We start from the raw sequence: 19,845 nt of genomic DNA on the forward strand, positions 1-19,845 counted from the left end.
TACCACCAAGTACAAGTTGGTGGTAATTTGCGATTCCTTAACTTAAAATCGCAATTTGAAAATGTATCATACATATCATTTAAGGAATCGCAAAATTTGCGATTCCTTAAATGCTATGGCAAAATAAGGAATCGCAAATAATTGCGATTCCTTAAATTGCGATTTTTTCATACATCTGAAAAAATGCAAAATGGCCGTTTGCGAGTCGCAAAGGCCGAAATTCTGCGAATTTGATACATCTGGCCCTTAGTGACTGCCAGCGAGAGTGGAGGACAAAGCTTGGCTGCACCAGCTGGGTGTAAGAAGGGAGCCCATGCAGGTCTGGTCCTGCCCTGTTTCCCTTTAAGTACTGAATACCAATTGGTATTAAGGGACGAGTGGTGGAATGGTAGACATCACCCAGACGTAGACCAGCGCTTGTATATAAACATCTGAATGTGATCGATCTGCGATGCTGTCGGTGGTAGGTTTCCCTGAGAACCACCAGTGTGTGTAGGTTCCTGGGTACCCCATGCCCCCTCCATGCAGCGGGCACCAATGACCCTCACTGCCCAACAGATGCCTTGACAAGGACGTCAAACTGGCTGCACCACCTAAGTGAAGACTGATGCCTTTATCCCATTGAGATTTTCCTCAGGGCAGTAATAACATCCGACCCATTCACCCTGACAGACAGGCTGACAGCACTTATTGTTTAATATTGCTCCATACTGCATAATAATTATCTAAGGAGTCTATTCTGGTTAAATGGGAATTAATTATTTTACCTGGGAGAGGAGCCGGTTCCTCTTGGCTGGTGGGGTGCTCCTGAGCAATCCTGTTGCTGTGGAGGATGTTGACATTTGAAGTGATTTTGTTTTCTGCTTCCAGTTTTCTCTCCTCTGCTTCTACAACACTCCCTAAGTTTACAGAGCCTTTTTGTTTTCATCTTCACTTTCTTCTTCTTCTTGCTCTTTGGGGCCTTTAGACCATCATCATTCTGTGTAGAGAAAAAAATCATATCAGAGTTATTGTCATTATGTTTACAAAACCAAATCCCTATTTCTTTGAAATTAAAGAAATGCTACAATAAATGGATCAAGCTTGAGAGTCAGTTCTCAATTTTAGAAGTAAAAGCAGTGCAGCTAAATGAGGAATGAATGTCATTTATTAAGCTCACTCTTATCCCAGGGGCATATCTACAAAAAAATGACTGAGCGTGGCGTTATTCTCCTTGGCTTAACGCCACGCTCTGCAACTTTTGAAACGCAGTGCTGCACCGTATTTAAAACAATGTAGTGCAGCCCAGCATTTCCCCCCTGCACTGGCGCCAATTACAAATGCCTAGCACCGACGCAGGCACCCTTGCAACATAGTGCAAGGGTGTCTGCGTTGGGGGTAATGATTGTTTATGTGCAGGAAGGAGTCCCTTCCTGCACATAAGTAGCCTCATTTATGAGTTTTTGTCGTAGGGCAGTGCCGCAGGCCTTCCTGCAGCGCTGCCCTCCAGCAAAAGAAAATGGCAGGAATGCGCCGTATCTATCAGATATGTCGCATTCCTGTCCTTTATTCCTGCTCTGGTGCAAGGGTGCCTGCATTGCGGATAATGATTATTGTGCAGCACAAAAACGATACCAAGAGGCTTTCTCCTTTTTGAATGTGTGCTGAATTCTGTAGCACACATAGAAAAAGGAAAAACTAGGAGAAATAAAGATATTTCTTCTCGTTGTGCCTCCCGTTTTTGGTACTGCCTCAGAGTTACGATTTCTCGTAAATCTGGGAACGCCCCCAGCAACACCTATTGCACGCCCCTTTAATGCAGAATACTATGTTAAAGGGAATTATTTTTACAAGGAAGCATTAAGCCAAAAAAAGTGGTTTAGTGCTGCCGGTAAATATGGCTCCTACGCCACCGGAGATTCACAGAAAGTGACGCACCGGCAGAGCATGGGGCTCATAAATAAGCCCCAAACAATCTTAAATGATGATTTGTAAATTCTATGGGCGCTACTTTGTGCAGCACACACACATAGAAGTTGCAATTCGTCATTTTTAAAATTATTATTTATGTGCAGGAAGGGACGGCTGCCTGCACACAATCATGCATGGCGTTTTGCAGTTTCTATTTGTGCTGCTCAATGCAGCACACATAGAAAGAGCAAAAACGAGGAGAAATAAAGCATTGCTCCTTGTTGCGCCATGTTAAGTCCAGGTTTTTTTGTCTTAATTTTGGCACTTCCCCATATTTATGCCACCCTTGTACATATGGGGCAGTGTCAAAATCAATGAGAGTTGCAGCGGAACGCCCATCACATTACCCACTGCCCCCCCTTTCACGCTAAGTATAGCATGAAAGAGTGCCTTATTTACGAGGCAGCGTTAAGCCACGTTAAGTGGCTTAAAGCTGCCTTGTAAATAAGGTGAAGCCTGTATCTCCACTGGAACGTTGGAAAAAGTGACCTTCCCTTGGCAATAGATGCATGTAAATATGCCCTTCGTGTCCTTGCACTGGGAAGACCAAAAGATACAACATTAACAGAGCAACTATTTTTTAAGATTCTTCCTAAATAAGGGATTATAGGGTTCAGCATGAATAGGCCGTGGGAGGGTGTTCCAATGGGAGGCTGTTAAAAAGAAAGAATGAACACTCGGTCAAGCCTTTTTTATACAAGGTGCTTTGACGAAGTAAGTGGAAGCAGATAGGAGTTTCCTACTGGGCACATAGCTGCATGTCCAACACCAGACAAAGGGGCCGATTAGGATTGCCGTTTTTCCGCATCCTCCGGGCCGGCGGAAGTGTCCGCCGGCCCGGAGGATGCGGAAAAAACCGCTGCGGAGCCTTCAAAGACCCCCCACCAGATTAGGATGGCTGGAGGGTCAGGAAGACCGTCTGCCGCTTTTCCGCCGCGGTCGCCTTACAACCGCGGGGGAAAAGCTCTAATATGGAGGCGGTGTCTAACAGACACCGCCAGCCATATTAGGATGGGGGTGAACAGATGCCTTTCTGCGGCGGCTTCTCGGCCGTGGAAAGGCATACGGTGATTTCTTTGGGGGCCCGTTGCGGGCCCCCAGGGTGATGGGGGTGTGGGGGGTGCACATGGGGGTACCTAAGGTACCCCCCTGCATTTGCAAGCACAAAGCGGCAGGCACCGCGTGGTGCCTGCCGCTTTGTGCATGCAAATGCGAAGCATGAATTTTTAACATTGCGGTGGGTGCTGCTTCAAGCAGCACCCGCCGCAATGTTAAACATACAGGATGTGACCGCCAGGGTGGCGGTCACATCCTAATTTGCACGGAGGGACCACCGCTGCCCCTGCGGACAGTCCCTCCTCCTCTGGGGTGGCGGACGGACGCAAGTCCGTCCGCCATCCTAATAGGGCCCAAAATTGGGACAGTTGTGTTGAAGAGTACGATGGCAGTTGCACAAAGTTTTGTATACAGATCGTTTGCCCTCAGTGAGCCAGTGAAGGGTTTTGAAGTGGCCAGAGATAGAACATCTTGTGAGAAGAACTCAGGCCCTAATTACGTGTACTGTGGTCCATAGGACCGCCGTACCCGTTGTGGCAGTCCAACAACCACCACACTGCTGGACCATCCGCAACATTACGATTGCGGCGGTCGGACCACCACAAGACCGCCGGCGCCTCCAGGATCAAGGATCCCGCTGGACCAGTGATCTTTCAATGGCAGGAATATGCTGGCAATGCTGCAGCCCCCATCGCCGAGCATATTCCGAGTTGCCATTTCACTGCACTTTTCATGATGGTTAACCGCCATGAAAAGGCTGGTGGAATTGGAACAAAAGCCCCTGCTGGATTTGGGCCTGGGGGTGCATGCTGGGGGGCACAGGTAGTGCCCCCCCCCCTGGAATTGCACTCCCCTCTTTCCTGCATGGTATGGAATGTTTGCCACACTGTGCAGGAAGGTGCAGTCGGCATTCTGAAAGCAGAGGTCTGCCTGTTTGGCTCTTTTATGACCCTTACAGGTCAGTAAAAATCTCCTGATCTGGTGGGCGGTTGCACCACGGGTTTGGCGGTCCCACAGCTGACGGTGCATCACACCGTCTACTGTGGGACCGCCAAACTCATAATTAGACCAGTAGAGAAGTTGAGCAGCTAGATTTTGTAAAAGATGGATTTGTTATGTTAGATATTTAGGAAGGTCTAAATAGAGAGAGTTCCCGTAATCAGAGTGAGACAGAACGATCACTTGAACCACAGTCTTCTGGGAGTCCATAGGGAGAAGTAGTAGAACCGTATGAAGCATTCTCGCATAAAAAGGACAAGAAGAGGTGAAGGAATTTAGGTGTTCATGAAAAGAAAGGGAGTTGTCAAAAATCACCTCCAGATTTCTAGCAACTTTAGATGGAATTGGGACGCAGCCCAATTTTTGAGGGCACCAAGGAGAACACCCGAGAGAGGAGGACATAAGTGACTCTGTCTTGCCGCCATTAAGTTGAAATGTTAGCCTCTGTTATTGAAAGACCTAGAGGTCCCAGAATGTGTTTAGTTTATTTGAGATGTGTGCTTTAAAATTAATGGTAGGGTAAATGTGAAATTCTAGAGATTTAGCATCTGTGACCGTCTGTGTGGTGAAACCGTCCAGGTTCAACACTAAGAGGCATTTCTGCAAGTACACATGTTGGTTATCTAGAGTGATTAGCATGAGCTCTGTTTTCAGGGGATTGAGCTTTAAGTATGGCTTAGAAAAAGAGAAAAAAAACAGTTCTGCTTGGAGCGGTCCTACTGGAGCCAGACCAGGGATAATTTGAACATGATTGGTCCCTATTTGAATGTAGCACTGTGTGCAAAAACATGCTGGAATGGAATGTGCCCCTGAGTAATTACTCATAGGTGAGATTATTTTAAGTATTTCACCAATAGCATTTTTTTGTTTGTATCACTGAGACTCCTTAAGTGCAAACAGTCAGTCAGTCAAAAGAGCTTTATTTCGGTAAAATACCATAAAAAGGCCATACAAACAATACAAACATCAGAATTACACAGTAAAAACTGATTATGGATGATTTAAATATAAAAATCTCATATAGTACAGTTCCTACAAATGTTAAAAGGCATCAGTTAAAAACTAATATATCAGTGTACAAAAATATTAAAAAAGAAGTATGACATCCCCTGAAAATAACCCTTGGCCAAGAGACATCAAGAAGAGCCGCTAGCATTGCGGAGGATAGTGCAAACAGTATGTCCATTTGTGGGTGCTAGGATGACGGTTGTGTAGGATGCAAGCTATATCTCCTTGAAGAGGCCCAAAAAGGCTGGAATTAGATGAGATGTGGCCGGCAGTTCTTATTTTGTAATTGGTTAGCCCCTGTCTGTAATGAACAAAAAAAAGGTATATTGGAATGTGGCCCAGGGTAATTATCTGCTGAGCCTAGAGATGTAATTTCCTGTTTTATTCAGAGATGCGTGTTGTCCTCATGCTGAATGAAAACAATGCTGTTGCTCCTCTGGAACAGTTCCAGTCATACCATGTACAGCTTGATGATTACTGGGAAAGAATGGATCTTTGGGGGACTATGCAAGGCATTGCCACAAGAGTGGGCCTGAAGGTGCTGGTGGATAAAAGCCACTCCAGAATGATGGCAATGAAGCCTGTACATGACAAGAGGGATTCGAGCAGCATTTGATAATCAATGGTACCAAAGTATGAATATATACGAAACAAAAGAGTCAGGTCACATGCTTCACACGTTGGAGAAATCACTAACGAGGATGGAGAGGCCAGTTGCTAAATTGGAAAATGATAAGGGCCTTAAAGACCCCACAATGAAGAAGGACTGCGCTAGAGGAATATATATGCAAGACTTTCTCTCCAACGTGTAATTATGGTAAACAATGAGAAGCCTTTAATGTCCAAGGTAGGCATCAGATTCCCTACTGATGGTTATGAAGGGTTGGGGTGCAAATCTCCAGCAAAGAAGGACTTGGAAGGGCTTCCATTATTTTAAACGTGTATTATTTGCATTTACGAATAATGTCAAACAAGACCATGCGTGCAAATCTACAGTACTTTTTGGTTCCCATACATTTACCAAAAGACAATTTTGCACGTCTAGTACTTAAGCTAATATTGCTATGTAACGACAAAACATCAATTTTAACTCCTAATATCTCCCAACATGAGACACCAAACTCTGTGAGAAGGGGTGGGGAAAGCATGGACCCTTTTTCTTCTGTGAGTCAAACCAACTTTAGCTTCACAACAGAAGCCTGCTTCAAATTAGGCAGATTAGATTGTGCACACACCCACACCAGGAACTGTAGCAGAATAATATGGGAGGGCCAAAAACATAACCACACCCATGTATGCCCTCCTCTCTCTAACCTGACCATACTCCTCTAACCATCATTCTGCTTACCACTCTCGACTTAGGTAGTCATTGCTGCAACCTGCCCTAAGACAATCTGCAGCCAGCGGGAATACAAAAGCACAGTCTGCACCATCAGGCACCCACCTCCATCGTTCTATCTATTTACGGAGTGGGTGCCGGCCCCACCCCGGCCGCTACAAGTCCACTTGCACGGACCACTGACCATCAGGAAACATTTCCGGAAGCCCATATTTGGGCTTCCGGAAGGCAAAACTCCGGATCTCCATCAAAGCGCGATGTTGGGACACCAGATATTGCACTCCGGCACCCAATTAAACCTTGACTGGCATTAACTACCTGGCGCTGACACTATAAATAACCGGATGCCGCTCCACTCATTTAACATCGAGGAGCGGAGGAGCACAGATATAGGCGCAGAGGTGGAGATCACGTCACGTATCATTAAGAGTATTAATGGGCGGAATAATGTGTTTCCTTTTCAGGTATTTTGAGTCTGATTTACTACAGAACCTCATGTGTTTGTTCTTTGTAGTATTTACCTTCGCTAAAACATCTTTTATTATGTTTTTTCTCCTCATTACAATTTTTGCGCTTGCCCCAAGGGGTCTCCTGCCCTCACCCTCCTATGGGGCACAGTGTCCCAACTATAGGGTAAGCATTTTGGAGACACTTTCTCCTCTGTGGTGCACAGATGATTGTCACTACTGCTGCACTTATAGCCACTCACTATAGACCTTCGGTGTGGGTGGCTGACTATATTATGATTTGTGTTTCTAGTGCTCTATCACAGTTTTTAACCGACTTGTTTTTCTTTCAGGCTTTAGATACAGGCCATTTCACGGTGGAGTGTAATCTACATCAGCCCACTCAGTGGAAATCCTCTCGCCAAAGTCTGGTTAGAGTGGAGCCTGCAGTTTACTTATTTGTTTAGGTCCTGATGAATGCCATGGACCCTACTGGGCCATTTGGCAGAAACATGTCGACCCCATTGATATCGGTAGGGGGACAATAATATCCCCATTACACCGATCACTTAGTTTTACTTACCATATAGATGCCAGCAATATTAAAATGTATTTTTACATCTATAATGGCTTTTTAACCTCTCTATCTTTTTCTATGGGCCCGCACTTAGTTTAGAAGTGGATCCCTGTCGTCAGGTGTAATACTGCCCTCTATTAAACCACGTTTTAGAGGGAGAGGACTGGTCAATGATGAAGCATGACACCGGGCGGTGTGTGAGACCAATCCTTCACTTTTTGTGAGATGCCTGCACTCATGAATTGATTAGCACTAGCACTAGCAACACCTCACTGGGAGCGGCTCTATTATGGTAAACAGTTTCTGTTGGAGGCTGCCAGCTCCTAGCACCCCGTGCCTCTAGTTCCCTCATCCCAGATTCCGTCTGGTTTTTGTGGTTACACACCACCTCCATCCTCAGATCAATTTTCTTCATTCTCACAACTGTAATGCAGTACACGTCAGAAAATAGTAAGAGCTGTGCCCTTGAGCTGCTCCTACATTTGTGTCACCATTCTCAGGACTGCTTCTCTTACACTCCTCCTGAAGTATTGCAAGCAGAGGGCTTGTCATTGTCATTATTTGTTGAGCCCTAAAAAGATAATCTAGTCCCCTTTTTCGACTTTTGGAGCCCCCTTAGATTTGGGCTTTACTTCCCAATGGAGAAAAGTGTAAATGAGCACATTCAGGTTTGAGTATGTGTTCGCCATTGACAATATTCTCCAGTTTTAAGCCATTCCTAGATTCTCCATGTGTTTAGTATGTTTTTTAAGTCAGACAATGGAGGTCATTGCCCATCTCTGTCTCAGACCGGTCTTCCTTTAATTGTTGTTTCATATTCCTCGATGAACAACATCGAAGGGCTGAATCATGATCTTAACTATGAGAGACCCTGGAGGAAATGATTAGGAGAGCACTTCAAACAATATTGCGTATGGCCCTTGGAGTCCACAATAATCAAACAGGAAAAGATCATGGCTAAACATGGCAACCACAGTTCTGGTTACCATCTTTATATCAACACATTTGTAGTCTGTCTTCAAAGTTCATGCCTATCGCTAAGAGGTTACTTGCTCCTATGTACAAAAAGCTGCTTAGAAACTATCCACAAAAACATCTTGAATGTAACTTCCATGATGGTGAACCTGAAACAGTTATATTCATCTGAATTATTTACCGCCCTTAGCAATGGATTCTACCCTTATTATAAATCACACCATAGAAGGCGTAGCATGAAAGGAAATGAGTAAAATCAGTTGTAATCCTTACTGACCATTGAATTTCAAGGCAAGCTAGTCCTTGTCTCCTTCATCTAACTCTTCCTGAGCTGGCTGTTTCTTGGGAGAGAGATAAACACATTTTTGGCTTCTCTGTGTCCCAGAACCAAATAGCTGGGCCACCATTATTATGGTTACTTTTACCTCTGGGTGTAATAATTTTGTTTGATGTTTCGATTTTCAGGGAGTGGTTCTGTGTGCCGGTCCAGAAGATGACAGAGCTTTACTGACGGAACCTTGGTGAGGTCCTTGCTTTCTGCCAGAACCCCCCAGCGACCTTATCTTTGTACCTCTAAGATCACTCTCAATGTTACCTTCTTGCATTAGTGGAAATCTGCTTCCTTAACATAGCCTTACATATGCCATTAATTTAAGTCATTTCCATTGACTGCAACCTGGTGTCAACAATGTTAGCGCTGAGTTCTGATTACCGTTGACCAACCTTTCCCAAGACCTTCAGGATAGCTTTGTTTAATTGATAGAATTTGTTGTTTGGCATATTTGTTTTACTTTCTCTCTTTTGCAAGCTCACCATCACACAGTTGATGATGTCGGTGAAAGTTGAATGTAGCCATGCACCAGTGTCAATAATAGTGAGAATTTTTGATGCACCTGTTAAATCATGCATGATTTAAATAAATTGCAAATTAATAACGTCATGTTGTTCAGCCTGCAGCCATTTTGCATGCTTGGGCTCTCTCGCTTCCGATGTCCACAGGCCTCATTTCCAACCCTGACAAGGCGAAGTGAGAATTTGCAATCAAGCTCGCAAATTGTATCTTTTCTCAAGGTCTCTATGTACTTTTCTCTTGAATAAGCTATGCACCTATTAAAACCATTATTTAAAGTTTCAGTTTCTGTCATGTGTACTTTCCCTTGATTGCCTGTATGAAACAATTTATAAATGGTGATGAAATTTGGGGAAGAGGCACACAATTGATGCTCAATTGCCAGGGCCGTTTCTAGGTGTTTTGCCGCCCTAGGCGAGAATTGAAAAATGCCGCCCCTCCCTTTCACTACCATCACACTCTCCCCCTGTCGTCCAGGCTAGACGAATTAGATATAAAAAGCATTAGATATAAAATAGCTTGTATTTGAGCTAGTAGCATGAAGACTGGATAGCTGCATGTTGTACACTCCTTACTGACAGCGAAAGTATTCACAACTCCCTATCATCACCATTAACAACGAAGAACAACAGGGAGTTTAACCAGATTGCAGAGTTTTCTCACCACTAATTAGGAGGTTCACCCCACACTGGGGGTCGACGAAATTGTGATTTTTGTTTTCAAAATGACATCTCTTTAACAAATATTTCACAAAATGACGCAAATTTCCTAAAATGCTCTTGGCCAGTATCTCAAATGAAATTTACACACAAGGGCTTACTCCAGGTAATAAAACAAGTCACAAAAGATACCAGCAGGAGACTGGTTTGAGAACAAATGCATCTCAACCATAGTTCTAACGTTCTTGCGAGGACTTTTCTCTTTGAACTAGTGCCCTCTGGTTGAAAAGTAAGCAACATTTTACAATAGCAAAATAACAAAACTTAATTTATAAAATTCATGCAATGCCGATATTCTCATTACTTGCGATTTTCCAGCTATTATGAAACTTTCACTCAGGCCTTAATTATATCTTAGAATGCCAAATTGTCTCAAACAATAGCAGGGATATTTTTTTCTCGAATTACCGATAACCCTTAATCACCCCATTATGTTTCTATAACCTTAATTCTTTAACATACACACTTCCAGATAGGCCGTCTCATGCACGAAGGCCTGGAAGGACACAGATAAAGAAGCGCTGGTCTTTGACTGCCTGCCCCTCTCTCCTTGATCTGTTCTCTCCTCTGTTCTCTCTTTTCTTTCTACCTCATCCCCTTAAGCAATTCTCTCCTCACCCCTCACCTCATCCCTCTTCACACAGCCCCCTGTATATTTCCCTGTCTCTGTACCCCAGCCCCCCTCCCTCCCAATGCCTTCGTACTTCTGCAGCTCCCCCTTCCGGTGGTGTCCTTGGGTCTGCCAGGTCTCCTCATCACCTGTAAGTTCTTAAAGGTCAGATGGTAAGTGCAGTCCACAGGCCTGTCATGTCACCTCTCCTCTCTCATCCTCTCCTCACCCCCACCCTACTTTCAACCCTCCTCTCACACTCAGCTACCATCTGCACCTTACCACTCTCCCCTCCCCCCCCCACCACCACCCACCTCAATGTGCATCTGCTCTTGTTCTCATCTCTATATGTCTCCTGGACCGCTGTGTCCCTGTCAGGCCCTCCATGTCCTTCCGCTCCACTGAATGTTTCAGCTTTTTGTTCCTCTGTCTACACGAGGCCATGTGCCTCAATGTTTTACTCTCCTCTGTGCTTTCGTGAGTAGATAGGCATCGTGAAAAACCCTACGTGTATATTTATCGGGCAGGGCGGTCCCTGCAGTCCTTTTGTACACAGTTTTGAGAACAGAAACACCCACGGCTGAGAGGGGGAGAAGAGGGGCAAAGCGAGGCCTGTCCAGAGATGGAGTCACCGGATCACACACTCGCTTTTTACTCTCAGGAGAGCTATTAGTTGCCAGCTGTGCTTCGCTCCACTTGTCACCCCCTGGCGCACCGCCGCCTGGTGCATACCTCCGTACCTGACTGTTTCTCTGTCTGTACTGTGACCCGTGATGACACGCGCAGCGCAGCCATGCTGGCACAGCAAAGATCGCGGCGCACACGGCCCAAACGTGACATCACGCGATGTGGAATTGTAGAAGGCCTACACAATTTCTCCCCCTTTTGCCACCCTAGCCATTCTGCCGCCCTAGGCGGCCGCATAATCCTGCCTGATGGTAGAAACGGCCCTGTCAATTGTATAGGGATTTGATGTTTTGTTTCCCCATTCCTTCTCTTGGCTGCATTATTACTGTTTTTTCTAGTTTTTACACAATAATAGCTTTAAGTAGGCTAGTAGCAGCAACTTTTTCTTCCACTCACTAAAGCGTTTGGATTGGCCTGTCACTGGGTCCAGATACTGAAATATTCAGTGATATCTTTAACATTTCAACATTGTCCTGCAGCTAGTTAATGACGATGCTGGTCAAATTATCACCTGCATTTATTTATTTATTTATTTATTTATTTATTTAAAGGTTTTGTAGAGCGCGTAGTAACCCTAAAGCATCCCAGCGCTAAACCTGAATCTCCTGTGGTTTCCGCAGAGGAGGGAGTTATGGATGAAGAAAAAGGAAGGTTTTTAGTGATTTCCTAAACTGAAGGAGATTGAGTTCTGTCCTCAGTCTACGTGGGAGGTTGTTCCAGTGTTTGGCCGTGTGGACCGAGAAGCGGCGGCCACCGGTCCTGGCTTTTTTAACTCTGGGGACTGTGATGAAATTTTCTCCGCTGGACCGGAGGGCCCTTTCCGCCTTGTAGGGAATAATGAAATCCTTAAGGAGAGGGGGGCCGTTGTTGTTAAGGGTTTTGTGGGCAAGACATAGAGCCTTGAAGGCAACCCTTTCTCTGACTGGGAGCCAGTGGAGAGACTTGAGAGCTGGCTTAGCCGAGGATCTTGCAGGTGTGCCAGTAAGTAGGCGAGCTGCGGCGTTTTGGACTTTCTGCAAGGTGTTGAGGGTAGCTTCGGGGGCTCCCAGGTAGATTGCGTTGCAGTAGTCCAGTCTCGCCAGGATGAGGCCCTGAATCAGGAGTTTCTTGGCGTTCGCAGGGAGTAAAGGGAAGATCTTTCTACAGGCTCTGAGAAGTCCGAAGCATGTTCCTGCCGTCTTTTTTGCCTGTGTTCTGAAGCTCAGGTCTTTTTTGATCCACACACCCAGGCTTTTGACCTCTTCCTTGGGATCAGGGGGATCACCCAGACAGTTGGGCCAGAGGTGAGGCGGCAGGGAGGGTAGTCTGTGGCCAAGCATCAGTATCTCGGTCTTTGAGCCGTTTAACTTTAGTGAGGAGAGGTTCATCCAGCGGTGGACTTCGGTGAGACAACTGTGAAGATCAGAGGGGGAGTGATGGGGGTGTGAGAGGGTTACCACCAGCTGGGTGTCGTCGGCGTAATTGATGATTGATACGCCGAACGGACTGACCAGTTTCTCCAGAGGGGCCATGTATACGTTGAATAACGTAGGGCTCAAGGATGAGCCCTGCGGTACTCCACAGCGGAGGGGGATATCGGGTGAGTGGCTGTCGTTCTCCCAGACTTGGAAGGAACGGCCTGCTAGAAAGGACTTTAGCCACGTCAGGGCCGTACCTCTTACTCCGATTTCTCCCAGACGTTGGATTAGGGTAAGATGGTCCACAGTGTCGAAGGCCGCACTGAGGTCTAGGAGGATCACTGCCACTGATCCTCCTGTGTCCAGAATGCATCTGGCCTTTTCCACTGCTGCCAGGAGGGCGATGTCCGTGCCCTGGCCTGGACGAAACCCTGTCTGGGAGACCTCTAGTAGGTTGTTGCTCTCCAGGAAAGGTGATAGTTGTTTATTCACTAGCTTTTCCGTGATCTTACTATTTCCTGGGAGAAGGGAGATGGGTCCAAAGAGGGTTTTTTTAGAAGACCTTTGACTGCCGCCGCTTTCCAGCTGGGGGGAACTATACCCTGCGAGAGGGAGGAGTTAATCAGTGCCGTAAGGGGGGGGGGTGATGGAGTTGGTCACTTTTTTCAGGAAGCGGAGGGGTGCGGGGTCAAGAGGGGACCCACTTTTGATTGAGGCCAGTGTTGCCGTGACCTGTTCCGTGGTGACTGGACCGAAGGCGTCCAGGGAGGGAGAGGGCCTGGAGGAGTCCCAATCCTTGTGACCCAGTTTACACGGTTCGGAGGGGGGAATGGCCGCGAGAATTTTTTGTATTTTCTCGTCAAAGAAGGTAGCAAGATTGGTATATTTGCTTTCCGCTTCTTTGGGGTCGAGTGGTTTGAGAGGGGGATCAGGGGGGTGAAGGAGTTCTTTAAGAACGGCGTAGGTTTCGTGGGCCGAGCATGCAGCGTTTTTGATTCTGCTCTCGTAGAATGCGATTTTGGTGTTACGTAACTCCTTTTTGTAGGTATTTACGGAGGTACGGAATATGTCTTTTTTCTCTGCTGTTTTGTCCTTCCTCCAGAGGCGTTCGTTCCTCTTACAGGCCTTCCGCAGAAGGTTGAGTTCGGGGGTGTACCAGGGGGATGGGTTGACTCCCTTGATGCTTTTCAGAGAGCTGGTTTTTGGCAGGATGGCATCAAGGGAATGGGTGAGCCAGGTGTTGAATTCCTTATCCGCGGCTATGGGGTCTTGAGAGGGGAGGGGAACGTTTTCCCCTAGTTTGGCTGCCCATTCGTCTGGATCCAATTCATGCCATTGTCTGGTAAGGGTTCTGATTTTGGGGGGAGGAGGGGGCGGAATGTTGATAGGCCATACAAAGGGGACCAGGAAGTGGTCGGTCCAAGGAAGGGGGACGTGATCTTGGGTTTTCAGGTCTAAAATATTAGTAAATATGGGGTCGAGCAATTGCCCTCTTACATGAGTGGCCTGTGGATTTTTCAGATCGAGGCCAGTGGAGGTAATGTCCTGTAGCAGTTCTGTTGCCTGCTTATCGACCTGGTCCAAGAAGTGGACATTGAGGTCCCCCAGTAATAGGTAGTTGGAGGCGGATGTACACTCACTGGAGATCTGATCGATGATTTTGCTAGGAAATTCCGCCAGGTGGCCCGGAGGGCGGTATACCAACATTCCCGTTAGCGAGGTAACTGGGGAAATTTGTATGGCGAAGTGACAGCTTTCGCATCCCTTGATGTTGCCGTCGGAGGATCTACAGGTAAAGGCGTCTTTATAGATTATGGCAAGTCCACCTCCTCTGCCCTCTGGTCTGTTCAGCGAGTAAATAAGGTACCCGGGAGGGAGTGCGAGGACTATGTCGGGACCGTTACTGGCAGTGAGCCAAGTTTCAGTTAGGAACAGGATGTCTGTGGCGTGGTTCGTAATTAGGAGGTTGATTTCGTGCGCGTGCTTCACAAGCGACCTGCAATTAAGTAGGCCTAGTTGAAGTCCACTGGGAGCGGGATCCAAGCCGACAGGGTTGCAGAGATTGCATCTACTGAATGGGTTGTCGCCTGTCAAGGTGCGCGTGCAGGCTGGGTGTTTCTGGGTTTTCAGGGCTAGAAGCTTGTCCCTGGAGTATGTCAGATTATTCCCGGCGAAAATGGGCATAGTGGTAGGGCCTGGGGCCGGCTGGGCCCGGACGGGCCTAGACGGGCTTGCCTTTGGCGCGCCTTCGGCGCGCTGCTGGCGCGCCCGCTGCGCCCATCCGCTGCGCGTACAGAAGTGACACATGTTTTTATGTAGATGCAGGGCGTGGCCTCCAAGGGGGCGTGGTTTCGTTACACGGCGGCAATGGCGCCGTGTTTGTTTGGGGGGAGCCGCTGTCAGCGCTGGTCAGCTGAGCGGTAGGTTTCCAAGGTCGAGTCCTGTGCAGCCAGGTAGGGGATTGGTTTTAAAAACACAAGTATTTCACAATGACACACAATAACACACGTGCATCAATCAATTTTAAAAGCAAGGTCTTTGTCTCCCGGCTTCCGCCTCAGGAGTTTCTGGTTCTGCATGTAGTCAGTACCCACTCTGAGTAGGTCTTCTTTGAAGGCAGCCTCCTTTATAGGTTCGATAGTGCCCTTCACACTCTTGTGAAATGGTCTGCTATGCTGCACCTAATGCATGATAAACTCTTTGCAGAACAGATACATTTGTGCTGCAGTTCTCTCGTCTCTTGACCATGACATCAGTCATTCTCATTAGCCTTTTCTGGGCATCAAAGATAAGCAACATTAACTGGCTTATATTAGTCATTGCCACATGCAGCGATGACATGTATTCTGAGGCAACTTCGAGTTCCATGCGGTATGTGTTGGCAGACACTTGCAGATGAGTGCCTTACATATTAAAATCCTGAATTTCACCAATACGGTTCAGAAAAGCAGACATGCTTGAAATGTGCCACAAACATGAAGGGAGTCAGTCAATTGGCTCATCCTGCTCCTTTCTCACTCTCCAGTGCTTAACCCCTTCGATGCTGATGACGAGCTCAGCTCGTCATCAGCCACAGGTGACGTGTGCGGATGACGAGCTGAGCTCGTCATGTAACGCGGTTAATCGAAAACAGCCGCACAGCGCAAAAATAACCGCAGCAGCGATGTGGTTAAAGGTTTCAAAATATTTGATGCAGAGCGGCCTAAAGGAGACCATAAGAGTTGTTTGTGCTGCATCGAAATCTACATCCTCACCTACATTTGGCCCAACCGTAAATATCCAGTGCACCTCCACCCTGGAGTAGTCCAGCAGCAAGGAGTGACTCAGGGGCATATTACCAAGGCGGGCAATATGAGATTATCGCCGCTTTAGCGTCCGTTTTCGGTCGCTAAGCGGCGATAATTTTATCGCCCTATTAGCAAGCTGTCACTAACAGCAGCAAGCGACAGCTTGTAGGCGATAGCGAGCGTTTTGGGGCCCTCTTTGCATGTCAGTGATATTTATCGCTAATTACATGCAAAGTGGGCGTACCCAACCTGTTAGCGGCTGAAAGCAGTCGCTAACACAGCTATCGCCTATTATCAACGCTTGCGTAGCGATGGAAATATTCGCGTTAAGCGCGAATATCTCCAAAACCTAGCGCCTGCTCAGACCAGTTCTCAGCCTGTATGTCCAATGGGAGGTGGATATTCAGGCTACGTCCCTATTAGCGATAATGCCTGAATACCGCTGGATTTCCAGCGATATTCACGCATTTCGTCACTATCGCCGGAATTTTTATCGCTTTAGAGATAAACGTTGCTAATAGCACGTTATCTCTGCGATAAAATCCGGCCTATTTAGCGATAAATATCGCTAGTTGTTGATAATATACCCCTCAATTTCCAATAGGTCTCTCGCAATGCTACAATATAGTCCTCCAGAGACTCCCCTTTCATACTCCAAAAAGTGCATGCAGCAGTGCTTTCGACACCAGAAGAGGCATGGTCATGACTGCCAAGACTGCATGAAGGAATGGTGAAGCAAAGCTCTAGCCTGCTCACCCATCAACTACCAGGAGTGAAGCAGTACACAAATGTGTTTACAAATAAAACTCATTGCCAACCCTTGGGATCTTGGGTCACCCACCTTCCTTGAGAATTCTAACATCCACACATCAGTTATAAAAAAAACTCAAGAAAAAATGCCACTGTTCCCTATGAATAAACCATGGTGAATATGTTTGCATTTTATTTTCAATGATTTAGCATGTTTCATAAACCTTAATCTCAAAGTAAACACCATTGTATTGCATAGGAATGGGAAGTGCCAGGAAAACAGTATCAGGATGATATATTCCATTGTTTCATCAAGGACCTCTTTACTTCTGCAATCGTGAAATAAAGGGAGATGGTCTTCATTTACCAAGTTCAAGGTATTCCGATATCAAGCCACAAGTGCCTGGAAACCTGACACATCAATCATAATCCTCTCTTCAACTGCAGGTTTTAGACACTACCCTCGGTGATGGTGATTACATCCCTTCATGACTTCACTGCTCCAATAGGACCATCAACTTTAAATCACAAGAGCCACAATTGTCCCCTACTAGACTACTGCAATGTTGTTTTCTGTGGCACCTTTACAAACAAACTGCAGCAGCCCCAGGAGGTTCCAAACGATACGGCAACATTACCTGTTGTACTTTGTTCAAGTGTTTATCTAATGTCTTTTAAAAATGAATTGTATTTTTATCTGCCAATGTGCTTTTTAAGATATTTCATATCGAAATAAAGCTTTGTACTACTACTACTACTACTACCTATACAAAGAAAAAAGACTTACATTACCACAGACCTGAATAACCTCCATCTGTAAGGTATTTCCTTGAAATAATGTTGTCCAGTGGCATCTGTCTTTCACAGAGTACAGACTTGTATTTTATTTTGATGCCTGCAGATCATTGCACCATAGTGAGAAAAGAAGGCTGGGTCCATGTGGCTCAACAGTATAAGGAGCTAGTTTGGAGGTGTGTAGGTCTGTGGGATTTCAGAGGCAATTACATGATCAAACTCAGCAATTTACCTGTGAGAGAATGTTGTGGATCGGTTGCAAAGGACTCATCTTAACACTTCTTAATGGTTTATGTTCCACAAGTTTGGCTCGTCCTTCAATGAGCTCATCGCGACTGACCTGCAGCTCTCTGCTGAGGGAGAATCAAAAGATGTGAGATAACACTGCCATATTTTTAAGACTAAATGAGAACATTCTGCCATCTTGAAAACCTGTTCTCTTTAATGTGTCTTATGAGAAAGTGGATTATTATTTGGGGTGATTGGTGCTCCACCACAAGTAACAATATCACTATTCTTGTTAGGCCCAGTAAACCTTTCAGTAATTTAAATATGAGCTCAACCCCTGGTAGCTATGGCACAGAGCAGACAGGCTTAACGTAAAAACTATATATAAAACAAATATAAGTAATAAAAAACAGTTAAAAAGCTGAAAACAGAACAAAATACAAATCCCCAGCTTTGGGATCCTGCTCCCCACTTATACCTCTTGCAGTTTCAAGATAAGAAAATGATGGAAAATTGTGTCAGCTGTGGCAGATTGGACTAAAAGGACCATAACTGCTATTTTACCCCAATCTAGAGTGGTCTGCAGATTGTCTAGCATTGCAATCAAAAGTATCAGTACCATGTGCCAACCTGAATCCCACATGTATCAAGAGATGGCAATTTGGTTATTCTTCTGATGATCAGCTGACTGTTTGTATTGTCATTTTAACCATCTTGTCAGAAAAAGTAGCTCTGGGATGGGCAAGTAGTAGCATCAATCAACTGGCTCTATCTTCTTTCTTAAGTAGTATTATAAAAACTGCTTTGTTCTCGTCTTTCAGCGGTCCCACTAGCAATTAAAAAGAGGCTGTGCAGCTCTGGGTTTAGGTTGCCATAACATATTTCCCTCATCATATCACCTTCACATTACAAAGGTCCAAGTGGGAGCTTGATCTAATCTTGCCAAGTTTGATTTGTACCTTGTGAATGGGACATTGTGCATGCCACTGCCATACACGTCAGCCTGTAATTCTGCTTAGTAAAGTTAGAAAGGATTTTATAACTTTTTTGTTGGTAAGTTTCAGATACATTTTTGGCAGACATTCTCTGTGATAAGTAGGGAGGGAGAACAGTAAATATGGTATGAATGCTCATGTAAGTGACTAGCCCTTTCCGAGTGAGGGTGGCTGCATTCAAGATGTATTTGGAAGGCAACACTGAGGGCGGTTCTTAATCACTTGGTTGTATGCTTATAAAGCAGCTCTACAGATCACTTTATTATTAGGATTGAAGTCTTCTCATCATTATCTTACAGCAGCTTTATATGCCTTTCTACAGAAACTAGTGTGTCTGAACATCGAGCTCTTTTGAGTTTGATCAATGAGTTACAATAGCTTTCATAGGCACAACTTGATCTAACACGCCAGTTCTCCATTGATAACTTTTTCGCCTTAATACTTACTTCTGAGGTTGTATTCAGACCTGCTTTGGCATTGTATAATGCTTATGCATAACTCCCCATGTTATTTTTTCCCAGAGTCATACTTTAAATTTGAAGTAATACATTTTGATGTGTTGCTTGGCACTGATTTTGTTAAATGAATGAAGGAAATGTGACTTATAAAGCGCACAGCTTCTCCATTGAGTGTCCAGGTGCTGAGCCTTTCAGCCATCCAGGTCAGATCATCTACTTTTGTTGTAAGAGCCAGATCTTTAAACTTTTCTTGAACACAGCGGTAACAGCTACAGACCGTAGCTTAAAATGCAGTATTTTCCATGCCACTGGCCCAAGGTAGGAGAAGGTCTGTCCACCCATTATCTTGTGGCAAATATTAGGAATCCTAGTAAGAAGGCTGAAGGCTAATCGCAGGTTTCTAGAGGGGGCATAGAAACTAATTCTGGCCCTAAGATAGGCTGCATCATAATGGTGCAGTGCTCTGTGGACCAAGACAAATGATTTGAAGAGTATATCCTTCTTTATCAGAAGCCATGTGTTCTTATGGGCAGGATAGGGAGGCGAAACTCCCATCCAGCTTATGCTCTACCACATGAGTTGGAGCCACTACAGCCCGCTTAACCCGCTCAAACCAATCTATAAGATCGTTGAGGCAGTATATGTTCATATAATTGCTAGAAATGGGCTAGAGTGCTATTAGCTCTGCTTATTTGAGAGAAGTGTTTGTGATAGAAGAA

At 45.6% G+C, this 19,845-nt stretch overlaps 1 pseudogene across 1 annotated transcript in view; it reads right to left on the reverse strand.

The window, feature by feature from the left end:
* Positions 1-767: 767 nt before the first annotated feature.
* Positions 768-19,845, reverse strand: part of LOC147659583 (ADP-ribosylation factor-like protein 13B) — a 283,841-nt pseudogene continuing 264,763 nt past the window's right edge. Inside the window, exons 7-8 of the transcript XR_015307207.1 lie at positions 17,678-17,798; positions 768-979 (exon numbers count right to left, since the gene is read on the reverse strand). The product of XR_015307207.1 is annotated as an ADP-ribosylation factor-like protein 13B (transcript). The remainder of the gene's footprint in view (positions 980-17,677; positions 17,799-19,845) is intronic.

Source organism: Lissotriton vulgaris, unplaced genomic scaffold, assembly GCF_964263255.1.
Source record: "Lissotriton vulgaris unplaced genomic scaffold, aLisVul1.2 SCAFFOLD_2400, whole genome shotgun sequence".
Taxonomy (NCBI): domain Eukaryota; kingdom Metazoa; phylum Chordata; class Amphibia; order Caudata; family Salamandridae; genus Lissotriton; species Lissotriton vulgaris.